Source organism: Scylla paramamosain, chromosome 16 (genome assembly GCF_035594125.1).
Source record: "Scylla paramamosain isolate STU-SP2022 chromosome 16, ASM3559412v1, whole genome shotgun sequence".
Taxonomy (NCBI): domain Eukaryota; kingdom Metazoa; phylum Arthropoda; class Malacostraca; order Decapoda; family Portunidae; genus Scylla; species Scylla paramamosain.
In genome coordinates, this window is record NC_087166.1 from 18,692,526 (window position 1) to 18,706,197 (window position 13,672).

Sequence of the window (13,672 nt, forward strand, 5' to 3'; positions counted from 1 at the left end):
TTGTTGATTTCTCTCTTTGTTCTTCTATTGATCATATTCTTTGATTTGTAGGGGTATCCGATGACCTGAGTAATATCATCGACGTAAAATATATTTAGGCCTTATCTTGGTGGTGGGAGGTCTTTTGTGTATGTTATGAATAGTGTCGGGGACAGTACGCTGCCCTAAGGGGCGCTGCAGCCCAGAGTGAAGGGGACACCTTGGTATTGGTCGATCTTAATACTTGCTTCCCTGTCGTCAAAGAAGCCTCACAGAAATTGTTCAATGATTCTAGGGAGTCCAAGATGCAGTATTTTGTATTTCAAGCCAAGGTGCCACACCTTGTCAAAGGTTTTTGTTATTTCCCTCAGCATGACATGGCACTGTCCTTCGTCAGCTTTGTGTTGGGCTATTTGTTCTGTTATGATAGCAATAGCTTGAGTTGTGCTTCTTCCTTCTCTGAAGACGAATTGATTAATGTTGTTTTGTTCTGTGTGCTCCAGGTGGATGCACATCATGTACTTGATTACGTGTACCAATATTAGCCTGGAACCTGTACAAGTGATATGGGCCAATAGTTGGAGGGCAGAGCGGGAGACTTGCTGGGTTTAGGAATTAGTTTGAGGGTGGATTTCTTCCAAGTGTTGGGGAAGTAGCCTGCTGATATTGCTGTGTTGTAGATGTTGCATAAGTTTTGAATTGCTCTCTGTGGTAGTTGTTGAAGAATTGTTTTGTTGAAGTCACTGTTTCCTTGGCAAGTTTTTTGCATGTGTTTGATGATGTTTTTTTTTTATTTCCTCTGTTGTTATTGGTGGTGTAAGTATGGAGTCAGAATAAAGTCTTGATGCATTGGCGTAGTTGTGTGGTGTGGTTCTGTGTATGTTGTGTTCTATGTATTACGTCACCATGTGTATTGTTTCATTGTGGATGTTGTCATCTTTTTATTAAATTCTGCTCCATATGTTTCTGTGGAGGGACTTTTAGTCTCCAGGGATGCAGTGTCTTGTGTTGTTGGTGTATGTGAGGTAACGTGTGTGTGGAGTTTTGTTGTCCGAGAGATGATTTAGTTTGTATAGTGCTGCTAGTTCTGTTACAATGCTCAGCCAGTGGTGGCTGGATTCTTGTAGAAGTGAGCCATGAATCAAATTTTTGAATTCTCTATAGTGGTTGTAGTGCACTCTTGCCCATTTTTCTATTTCTTCACCTATTTTTTTTTCTTCAAGATGGCGTTTTCTACCATGGTGTTGTCTTCCATGTTCTAGGAGATGAGGATCTTAGATTCTATCTGTTTGCCTTGGTGAAGCATGGACGCGATGGAGATTGGGATTTGTATGGGGGCTGTGGATATTTTCATTAGTATTGGTATGTGATCGCTGCTGTTGAGGGGGTCCTTGAATGATGAGTGTGTTGTGGTGTGTTCTGTAGTTGGTGAGTATTATGTCCGGTGTTGTGGCTGCGTTGGCTGCATGATAATAAGTGGGGAAGTGTGGGCCAATGTGGTGTAATGTTTTGTGTCTGATCATAGTAGTAGGGCAATTGCCACCAGGTCCCCCCCCATCCTTAAATGGTATGCCACTGGGGACCCCAGTGACATGCTATTTAAGGATAGGGGTCCCTGGTGGCAATTTCCCTGGGACCTCAGTGGCATGCCATTTTAGTATGGAAACTCAGATGGCAATTTAGCCATGGGGACCTCAGCAGCTTGCCATTTCATGATGGGGACCCAGGTAGCAATTTAGCCATGGAGACCTCAGTAGCATGCCATTTCTTGATGGGGAATTCTGGTGGTAAATTAACGCCATGGAGGAAGTGGATCTTTGACAGTGACGCCACCAGGGCCTATGTTACGGGGGAGCGATGGTGACAGCGGCGGTGACGTGGAGAGGCGAAGTCATGTGTTCTTATTTGCTGGCGACTATGAAATGATTAAATAAATCAATAATGGTGAGCGGGAAGTAATTGAATGGTAAGGGGGCGGGGACTGAACGCATCAGGCAAAACAGCCGCTGACGGCATACCACCAGGGTCTCCACCAAGAAATGGCATGCCTCTGAGGTCTTCATCACATGTGCGAGTCCTGGGCGGTCAAGGTGGTCATATCTTGCCAGTATGTGCTTCCTCTGACATCTCAATACATTCCAATGTCTCCCACCACTCGATGGTCAAGGTCTGCCACGCTGTACCGTTATAACATTCAGCCTGTCGGCGTATATATGACATGAAAAAAATGTGAAGTTTAAAGTCAGTCTGTTAGTCGACAGGGCATAAAAAAAAACCATGTCATTCAGAGATATTGACGATATATACATATACCTATCTTCTCTTGAAGGCAGTAAGTTATTTCCCAAAAACAAAACAACAGAATTTGTAAACAGAATCTTACCCATTCATTTAGACACCGGCAGGGATATGAATGTGCCTGTGTCATCTTATTCCCTAAATATTTCTACTGCATTACGGAAGGGGATCCAAATTCCAGTATATCATTTTATGGTCAGGTAAAACAGTCCGACTTTGATGTCTATAAATATAACATGTATACCTATCTACCGGAAAGGAAGATCATCTCAAATTTTACCGATAAGAACATATCAGCCATAACTAAGGTGATCAATCGACAGATAGTGAGAGAACTTCAAACAATTTTGAAAAAGTCCTTTAAGATCTATTTCCCATACTCGGAAATTATCTATTACGTCCGCGACTTGGAAAGAGTCGTAGTTAACAATGCGATCGCACCTCCTAATGACGATCGTATTTACAGTGATATAAGTATAAAACTTGCCTCTCATATAACTCACATTCTGGGGTTCAATCCAAATTTTCGCTACACCGTCTACTTTCAAAGACCTGGCGATGCCATTTCATCTCCCAATGCGAGCAAAGCTTCCCCTTCAACACCCATAAAATTATTCGCTCAATACTTACCGTGAGCTGACACGGAGACGGATTATATGTACATCTATACCGATATCATTTCTCTCATGTGATTTGGTAACCAGCAAGTTAATATATTAGACATACCATTCCCCAGCGACAGCACCAGTAAAGGTGCGAATCCAGTTACGTATAAACCACTTTCCATATCAACGATATAGAGTGTGGCCATCAAAATTACCAATCAAAGAGGCAAACCTATTAAGTTTGAAGATAGGGAAAACAGTGTTACCTGTGTGTTACATATAATTCTACGTTAAGTTTTGCTTCTCGGACGTAAAATTTTGAAGTGAACCGACCAAGGCAGGATAAGGAGGAGGGATGGAGACAATGAAACAGGCAGGTGTTGCCTACTTCCCAGTCAAGCCACGTGCATCGCGGCCATTTCCGCGGGAAACTTCAGTGTTTCTCCGCGCGCCATAGTGGCGGGGTGCAGGTGTTGACAATGTTATAGAAAAAAAAGAAAAAAGAAAACGGGTGACAACTGTGAAACAGCAAAGGCACGGCTTTCATGTGAAGTGTGTGGGAGATGGTACACTAAATCACCCTGCCCCTCATGTGTGGCAGACTAGTGTGATTTATGGGAGCAGTGTGGTGTTCTGTTTCCACATCCTCCATCAGAACACACCTGCGAAGTTGGAGATCCTGATTTTTCTGGTAAGCATTATTACTTATTTTGGCGAGAATGTATAATAATAAAGATGAAATGACAGTCAATCTTTGAAAGTTTGAGCGCTGAGTGCATCTTCCTGTACAGGCTCTGTAGTCTCCAGCTGTGTCCCCTCTCAAAGCCCTGTGAGGCTGGTGGCGAGAGACTAATACAAAGCATGTGTAACACTAAGGAAAGAGTAGAAACTAAGGAAACTGCATTCATTATAGTAGTTAATTGCAGTATTGAAGTTGTGTGGGAGGAACTAGCTTAGCTGTAGAGAGGTAGTGAGGGTTGTGTTTACGTGGTAAAGTTGATGACATGGCGCATAAAGTTGATGACGTGACTTGCTCTGCTTTCTCCATAAACCCTAGACCCTCAAACGCCGACCCTCATAGTCGTAAGTTTTGCATTCTGGTTAAGTCAAAGTACACTGAATATTGAATATTATTATATGTATTACATATGTGTCTCTATTATTCTGAGAGCTTGTTAAGGTGTAAACTATCATGTATTTTGGTTATTATATCGCTCTCTATTATGATGGAATGCTATCTCTTTATGATGCTTATGTGCCTTATGTGCACATGTTTTATTGTATTTCAATACTCGTGCTGATGTCAAATTAATTGTCACTACAGGTTAACCGCATTAAAGCAAGTAAGCGACTGGGTCGTTTGTCATCCTGATCCCTTATAGATGTGACGGCGTCTACAGGCTCACACTCGATTGAGCAGAGTGGGGACGTAGAACACACACGTCGGCAAGCGTCACAAACCAACATTCCATATGGAGGTGGGACAAGAGGTGAGGATATATATATATATATATATATATATATATATATATATATATATATATATATATATATATATATATATATATATATATATATATATATATATATATATATATATATATATATATATATATATATATATATATATATATATATATATATATATATATATATATATATATATATTTAAAGACTCACCACAGCCGGGGCCGAGTAGATTATCGGAGAATGTATTAAATTCTTCTGTGACTTCAAGTCCCCCGCTACCTAGACAAGGTAAATATCAATTTAATAATAAAAAATAATAATGATAATAATAATAATAATAATAATAATAGTAATAATAATAGTAATAATAATAATGATAATGATAATAATAATAATAATAATAATAATAATAATAATAATAATAATTTTAATAATAATAATAATAATAATAATAATAATAATAATAATAATAATAATAATAGTCATAATAGCAATAATAATAAACAGTTGCTGCTACTATTATTTTTTCCCCAGACACGCCACGGGCGGAAGGAAGCAGAGATGATCGCGAGCCGCCGGAAGAAGCGCGCTTAATTGATTCGAGGGAAAATTTTATGAGGAGCTTCACCACACATCAATATGACATACCTGAACATGTAAACAGAGTTCTACTCGGTCTATGAACCGAATATCACTGCTACTTTGCTTGGCACAACTCCCCACTAACACCATCAGAAATACGGCTCAACGGAGTAAACTGATAGGCCGTGGGATCAGACACATCTTGGAAGCATATTAAAATTAAAGGCCCTGTCTTAGTCTGTAAATGAGTAAGTAAATAAATAACGCATGGGTCACTGACGTACACGTGTTAGGCACGTAAGGGGTGCAGACCCATGATGGATGATTAATAAGGGTTATGGTCAAAAAGGTTCGTCCCATCACCTACATCCTCTAATAAATAATATGACCCCTCCCCTCATCCCCTGCCACCAACAAAGCAAAAAATAACACCTGCTTCAGTTTGAATGAATGATTCTACTACGCAAGATGTGTAATATCAGCCAATACGTGCGAATAAAGGCCCACGATGTCACATTTGCACCTCACTCCCCGCCCAAAGGGATCGATGTGTGGATCTACCCTCCAATTAGTAATCAAGATGAAGGTGGTCGAGGGTAAACTGACCAACGGCGTGTTCCGCGATCGTCGCTGCTGTATTGCTTAAGCGGTAAATGCGGTCTCCACCGAACTGTGCGGGATTGCACGGTACCTCAAAACTATTTATCCATATGAGAATACGCATTCGGCTAGAAAGAGACTCTACTCACTTCATCGGGCCATGGCGTGCACGAGAGATGAGCCAGGACGTATCTTTATCCACGCGCCTTCCACAGGAGGCGTAAATCTCCCCCACCTGGTGACCTGCGTGACTCAGTATGGTTGGGGTGAGGCTGTCGAGGGTAACGAGAAGGTACGACAGGTAATTGCAACATCAAAGGATTTGCATTACATGGAAGGATTCAAGATGGATAAAAGCGTGAGCCAACGTCAACACTTCCGGAATTGCCTGATAAAAATGGCTCGTTAGCCATGGCAATGGAGTGCAGCAGATTATTGTTCCGGAAGGAATGGTTTGCAGAGGTCGCTGCCAGGATGAGTGGATGAATAATTACCTGCCTATGGTGAGTGGGTTGGCGATGCAACTTCAACCTTTTAGAGTTTAAACTATTCTGGTGAGAAAGCCTGAATAAACTATATCATGTAAAAATTTAGAATAAATGTGATGTGTGTGACGAAACGAGTATAAATGTATTCCTTAACTGGGATGGTCATTATTATTTATTTTCATCATGGCAGGAGCAGAGCATTATCTGTATTTGATGAGTCCAGGCAACACCAACCTTTACCCCCATAACCAACCCCATCGCTTTGATAACAGAACCACTCCCCCCATCCATCTGATCCAAATAAGGAATAAGAAGTAGGTCTGATAAACAAACTGATTTTTATCCAAAACAGTTCATGGGTCTAGTGGCGGGTGATTTTGTTTGCAGGATTGAGATTTGGGCCAAAGCCCACGTCAATGAAACATGCATGTATAGACTCCATACATACTCACCTCAAATGACAGTATCGCCCACTGAGGTGGGCGATACTGGGTATATGGTTGACAACATTAATATCGAATTGGTCGAAGAATTAAAAAAGCAATATTAAAACTGTGTATGGCCGGTATTTTGAGGGTGATCAATTTTTTAACTATAATGAAAAAAAATGTGAAGGGTGGAATGCATCTTTCGGAATGCCCCGCAATGCAACAACAATGGTCATTTCCGCTACTTGACTGCGAAATTTGGATCCAGGATGGCTCAAGTCTTTGGCTTTGATTATCACACAAAGTATAATTTATACAATTTATACTCCGAAAACGACTCGACCTTCATTCATGCCCTTCTACTGCCTTGAATTGATGGAGGAATAGATTTCGCTTCGTCTAGGTGCTTCGTCAAAGTAGATGGATCGCAGGTAATGGAACCGCGTGGGTAGTCACGACGACTTTGATTATCAGGTAGTGGCAGGGTATTGGAATGTATTGATTCATCCTGAGATGGCCGGGCGAAGTCAGCGGCGGTGGTATGATCCTCCCACGCTTCCTTGACCACCCTGGCTAGCGCGTGGCGGGCACGTGGCGGCCCATCCTATAACCCTCAACTTCCCATTCTCGCCCAAAACAAAGGCCACATGGTCCCTGGTGGCACCGCCACCCACTTTCTTGATGCGTTCAGTCCTCCTCACCCTTCAGTCCACTCCCTTGACCATCAGGTGGTGGGAGACATGGAATGTATTGAGATGTCAGAGGGAGCACGTGGTGGTAAGACCGGACCATCTTGACCACCCAGGACCCTTGCGTGTGATGGGGACCCTGGTGGCATGTCATTTCTTGATGGAGACCCTGATGGCATGCCGTCTTCAGTTGCTTCGTCTGATGTGCTCAGTCCCCGCTCCCTTACCATTTAATTACTTCCCACCCACCATTATTGATTCATTTAGTCATTTCATAGTCACCAGAGGATAAGGAAACACGCCCCCGCCTCTCCCTGCTGCTGCCACCACCTGCTGAGTGTGGTGATGGAGACCTTGGTGGCATGCCATTTCTTGATGGGAACCCTGGTGGCATGCCATTAGTGAGCGCCTTGCCTGATGCGTTCAGTCCCCGCCATTCAATTACTTCTCACCCACCATTATTGATTCACTTAGTCATTTCATAGTCGCCAAAGGATAAGGACGCATGACCCCACCTCTCCCCATCACCGTCGCTGTCACCATCGTTTCCCTGTAACATGGGGCCTGGTGGCTTCGCCTTGAGGTCTCAACTGAGGTCCCCATGGCTAAATTGCCACCAGGGTCCACATCATGAAATGGCTTGCCACTGAGGTCCCCATGGCTAAATTGCCACCAGGGTTCCTCATGAAGAAATGGCATGCCACTGAGGTCCCCATGGCTAAATTGCCACCAGGGTCCCCATCATGAAATGGTTTGCCATTAAGGTCCCCATGGCACCTCAATGCCATCACCTCATTGCCATCCTTAAATGGCATGCCACTGGGGTCCACATGGGGACCCCAGTGGCATGCCATTTAAGGATGGGCGACAATGGTGGCAGTTTCCCTACTATTGATCATGTGTGCTATATGTTTTCCTTTAGTGTTTCTCTTTCTATGTTCAAGTGTTGGATGGCTGTTTTCCTTTAGTGTTTTTCTTTCTGTGTCCAAGTGTTGGGTGGCATACATTTAGGGCAGCGAGCATGTACACTGACTGGGACATATTGTCTGAAGAGTTGGGTGAAGTCTGGGATGGGTAGATATTTTCTTGTCAGTGGTTGATATAATATTGAGAGTAGCACTGATCCTGTAGTTGTTTATATCTCCACTACTAGTAAATCTGATATGTAGGTGTCGTGAATTTTGTAAGGAATGATGTTCCTGATGGCGATTCCTGTATGTTCTTGTGTGTGTTGTAGCCGGATATTTTGAGTGGTTAGTGTTCTGCTGTTCCATTACTGTTTATCAGTATGATATCTGTGTGTAGATTTTTGTATATGTTTGAAAGTCCTGTACTTCTGCCTCTCCATTTCAGAACACTATGCTGTAGGACCGTTAGAGTTGTTTGCTGCATCTTAGTTTATATGTTCGGGTGGTTTTCGATGTTTTGGCTCTTCGTTTGGGTGGAGGGAGGGCTTACGCTAGCGTAGTGTCATTGTTGTTTGAAGTTCTTGTTTGTGTTTTGGTTGCAGTGGTCCTCTTACTGTGTTTTTTGCAGACTGATACTATCCGTTCTATCTCACAGTCAACCTCTTTTGATCCAGTGTCCACTTCGGAGTCCGATGAAAGTTCCAGGGCTTCTTCAATGTATGTTCCAGGCTTGGCTGTGTTTTGTATTGCCTCTGATAGCATCATACTCTGGATGATTTGCTACGATGGTAGGTTGTTTGGTAGGATGACTATTGGCAGGTTGTTTTCTTTGAGTAAGTCAATCAGGGTCTTTTGGAAGGTACCTGGGATGTATCATGTACATAGCGTGGGCGTGGACATTTAAAAGCATCATTTTTGAGATTTGGTTGTCTCCGATAGTTGTTGCTGATAAAGAGAAGGTGGAGGCAGTGGTAGAGAGACTTGCTGTCTGGGAGTAGGACAGAGAGGACTTCTGTTTGGCTTCCTGCTTCTTTTCCTTAACTTACTCTTTTCGTTTTGGGCATTTATATGTTAGTGTTCTGTGTGCACCCCCACAGTTGATGCACTTCTTTGTTTCTATTTGACAGTTTCTCTGGGTGTGGTCTTGGCTGGAGCACATGGAACAGATTTCGTATCCTTGAGGCCTTGGGCATTGGATTGTGACATGGTCGTTGATGGCATAACACTTCATGCAGAAAGAAATGTTTATGTACCTTTCCTTGGAGGTTTGGTGTGGGGCAATGGAAACGGTGGTTTTCTGCCTTATCTGCCATGTTGATGGATTCAAATTGGACTTTCAACATGTTTCTGCTGTTTGGGATTTTGTATTTATCTTGAATTCTGACCCATTCTTAATTGTTTTCAATTTCATCAACAATGTTATTTTCAGCTTTCTTGTAAGCCATCTGCTCTACCTTGTAGCATACTATGGTACGTCGTGCTTTTACTTCCTCGAGGAGGATGGGCGTGAATCCTTGGGCCTTAGGTTCTGGGTTATTAATTATGTATCCGTCGTGAGCTTCATGTAGGGCAGTGGTGAAAACGTCGACAGGAGAGAGGATCTCAAGGAATTTTAGCTTGATTCGTCTTTCCTTTCAGTTGCCATCACACTTTATTTTAATCCTTGCCATTTTAGCATCCTATTAGGAGCTGAGGCCCAACAGGTCAGCACAGCTAGGATAGAATATAAAAGGAGCCTGCCTATGTAAGTCAGTTTAGTGACCCGGCTATTAATAGCCGTCGCTTCCACCCTGTTCTGATATTTGCCCAACCTGGCCAGTGAGCTTAAAGCAGCCCTTCTAAGGGGTCCCCTTGGCAAGCCGCGGAATTCACATTCACACCACCAGTGGACACTAAATGCGAAAATGAAATACAGTAAGAGGAGAAAACAGGCTGCATTAAGGGCGAAAGGAAGTATATAGTAGAAAAGGTAGAGGAACTGTAATAGAACGGGCTCTCACCAAGTGGTAGAGCTCCGGTACTGTTCCAATTATTAATGACTTGAATTTATTGGTGTCCCATTTGCCGAGTATCATAAATGGCGGTGGATTGCGGGTGACAGCCCAGGACTGTCTGAGCAAATCAGAGAGCTCGCTCAAGGCAGGAACTTTCGATCCTGAGCCGATTCCTAGGTTGATGGTAGAGGCTGGCAGGCATTTGGTCACAAAGAGGCCCTGGCTGTAGTAGGGTTATGTGAGCCTTGACTCAGCCTGCCCATCCAGCCAATCAGAGCGCCAGCTGAAGAGGCGATTTCTGATCCTGAGCTGGTTTTCATGCTATGATGTTTAAGGTCGTCTACTTGTCTGTGAACGCCAATGGGGTCGTCAGGTCTCTATGGAGTCTATAACAATTCTGTGCGAATCGAATCCGGTAGTAGTTGCTCAGAATAGCTGGTATTTAAGACCACCCACTGCCTCCCGAGCGCAATGTCGTGGCTTAAGATTGGTTGTTCACCAGCGCCGCTGTTCTCATGTTCGGCAGGGTTTTCAAGGCTTTTGATTAGAAGTTAAGGCTCGGGTTTTATGCCTCCTTCTGTGGGAGACACTGGGTTATGGGGGTGTCTCTCAGGGTACGTAAATTATTGAAGGGGACTGGTATGTTTGTGTGGTGTTCAAGAGAATGGGCAGGTGGACGCTCCCTATTACTTTAGTGGTTTTCTTTCAGTCAGTTCTGTAGGTCAGGTAGATATTGTTTCGTAAATTTGTTGTTGCGGGACAGTAAAGGGGATAGTGGATTAAGGGCTCGAGAGGTATGAGAAGGCTGTGTGGACAAGGCTTTGAATCAGTGTCCAAGATGGATTCAATTTTTTTATTTTTTCTTAATGTAGGAAAGTCACCGGTCAAGGGCAACAAAAATGTTATGAAAAAAAAAAAAAAAGCCAACTGAGATGCCAGTCCCCTAATAGGGTCTAAATCGGAAGTCAAACATAGGAGTGCGAGTCATAGGTAGGTGTAAATACACAAGCAGGGAGAGAGTTCCAGAGTTCATCAGAAAAAAAAGAGTGAATGATTGATAATACTGATCAACTCTTGCATTATTGCAATTAATATTGCATATTAACTCTTGCATTATGCAGCAGAGCTGTATAAGGAACAAGGACATGCAGTTAGCAAGATCAAAAGACCAGTTACCATGAAAATAGTGGTAGAGGACAGCAAGAGATACAACATTGCGGCGATGAAAAACAGGCAGAAGAAAGTCGGCTAGAGGAGAGGAGTTGATGAGACGAAAAGCTTTTGATTCCACCCTGTCTAGAAAAGCGGTATTAATGGAAACACATCCAGACATGCGAAGCATACTCCATACCTGGATGGATAAGGCCCATGTACAGAGTTAGCAGATGGAAGGCTGAGAGAGAGAGAGAGAAAAAAAAAAAAAAGCGGAAGCGTCTCAGAACACCTAGCTTTACAATAGCTGTTTTAGCTAGAGATGAGATGTGACGCTTCCAGTTTAGATCATAAGAAAGAACAGACCAAGGATGTTCAGTGTAAAAGAGGGGGGCAATTAATTGTCATTGAAGAAGAGGGGATAGTTGTCTGGAAAGCTATGTCAAGTTGATAGATGGAGGAATTGAGTTTCTGAGGCATTCAACACTACCAAGTTTGCTCTGCCCCAATGAGAAATTATAGAGAGATCAGAAATAAGGCATTCTGTAGCTTTCCTGTGTGAACTGTTTACTTCCTGATGGGTTGGACATCTAAGAATAAAAAAATAAAAAAACGTGGAAAAGTATCATCAGCGTAGGAGTGGATGAGACAAGAAGTTTGGTTTGATGATCATTGATGAATAATGAAAAGAACCCCGAGGAACACCACTCTTAATAGATTTAGGAGACGAACAGTGACCATCTACCACAGCAGCAATAGAAAGGTCAGAAAGGAAACCTGAGATGAAGTTACAGAGAGAAGGATAGAAGCCGTAGGAGGGTAGTTTGCAAATTAAAGCTTAGATCCAGACTCTCAAAAACTGTTGATATGTCTAAGGCAACATGAAAAGTTTCACCAAAATCTCTAAAAGAGGATGACCAAGACTCAGTAAAGAAAGCCAGAAGATCAAAAGTAAAGCGAGGTATCCTAACCTGAGTTTTGTGAGGTGAGCTTGGAGTCTTGTGGGTGGGAGGTATTATACTTTATATATATAGGTATATATATATATATATATATATATATATATATATATATATATATATATATATATATATATATATATATATATATATATATATATATATATATATATATGTACATTTTTTTTTTCCAGAACCGTTCGATACAAAAATAAATAAATAAATAAATAAAAAAAATATAAAAAAATATGCCACTTGTAACACTAGAAGAAAATAAATTAAAGACACTCAGCAATGCTGAATTTCCAGAGGTTTATGTAAATGAAAATATTAATTGAAACTAACACATTAATTTGTAGGCATCAAAAGTAATAAAGATCTGTGGCAATTTATAAAGAGTCCGTAACAATCTCACACTGGAAGCACTCGCTAGTATCTACTACACACTCTGTTATCCCCATTTAATTTATTGTGTATCAGTGTGGGCTTCTACTTTGTGTGGGCTTTTTTCTTAAAATGTCAACAGTAGCACCAAATAAAATCTTTAGATGTATGTTTTCTATGAAAAGATTTAAATCAACACAAGGTGTACTCTCTATATCCAAAATTTTTTAGTTTTGTAAATATTCATAAATATTTGTTTTACTGTTTATTTACAAATATATTACACAGCATCAGTGAACTCAACCTTTCAGACCGCTAAGCACTTCAAACAATACTCTAAGTGATCATGTCAAACTAATGTGTCCACAGTTCAGAACTGTTATCTTTCAAAACAGTTTATTATGCTCTGAACCCGACTTGTGGAATTCACTTTTCGTAGATAGTCTTGTTAATAATGGTAATATAACCCTATTTAAAAGTTCTATTAGATTTTATTTATGTAATCAGCAAAATTTGTATAATCAGTAAAATTTATAATTGTTATTGTTAATTATTTTTGTTATTATTATTTTTTATAAAGTTTATTTTGATAATATTCTTAATTATTATACTACTACTACTTCTACTATTATTAGTATTTTTATTTTTTGCTCTAGTACAGTGGCTCCCAAAATTTTATTTCATATATCTATTTATTTATTTATTTTTTATTTATTTATTTTTTTTCTGATCGTTACCCACTTTTCACATATTATCTTTGCCCATAGCCCACCGCCAAGCATAACCCATGACTACAATGATTGTACTAAAGAAGTAAAATTATGCACATAAAAAAACATACTTAGAATAATAAAAAAAAAAAAAAAAACATTATGACATTATTGCAAAAGGATGTTTTAACAATAAACAAACAAGAAACAAAAAAAAAAAAAATCCACTGGTTTAAAAGTGTCAGTCCTACACCATACGGTCTGATCTTTAAAACTGACAAATCAGATGACCTAATTTTTAAGTGAAATTATATCATAGGGAGTCATGATTAAGTGCCTCAACCATGGCCTTCAGTGGCCACACACCCACCTCCTCCCGAGATATTTGCTTATGAACATTCATGTTAGGTTAATGTTTTCTTCACT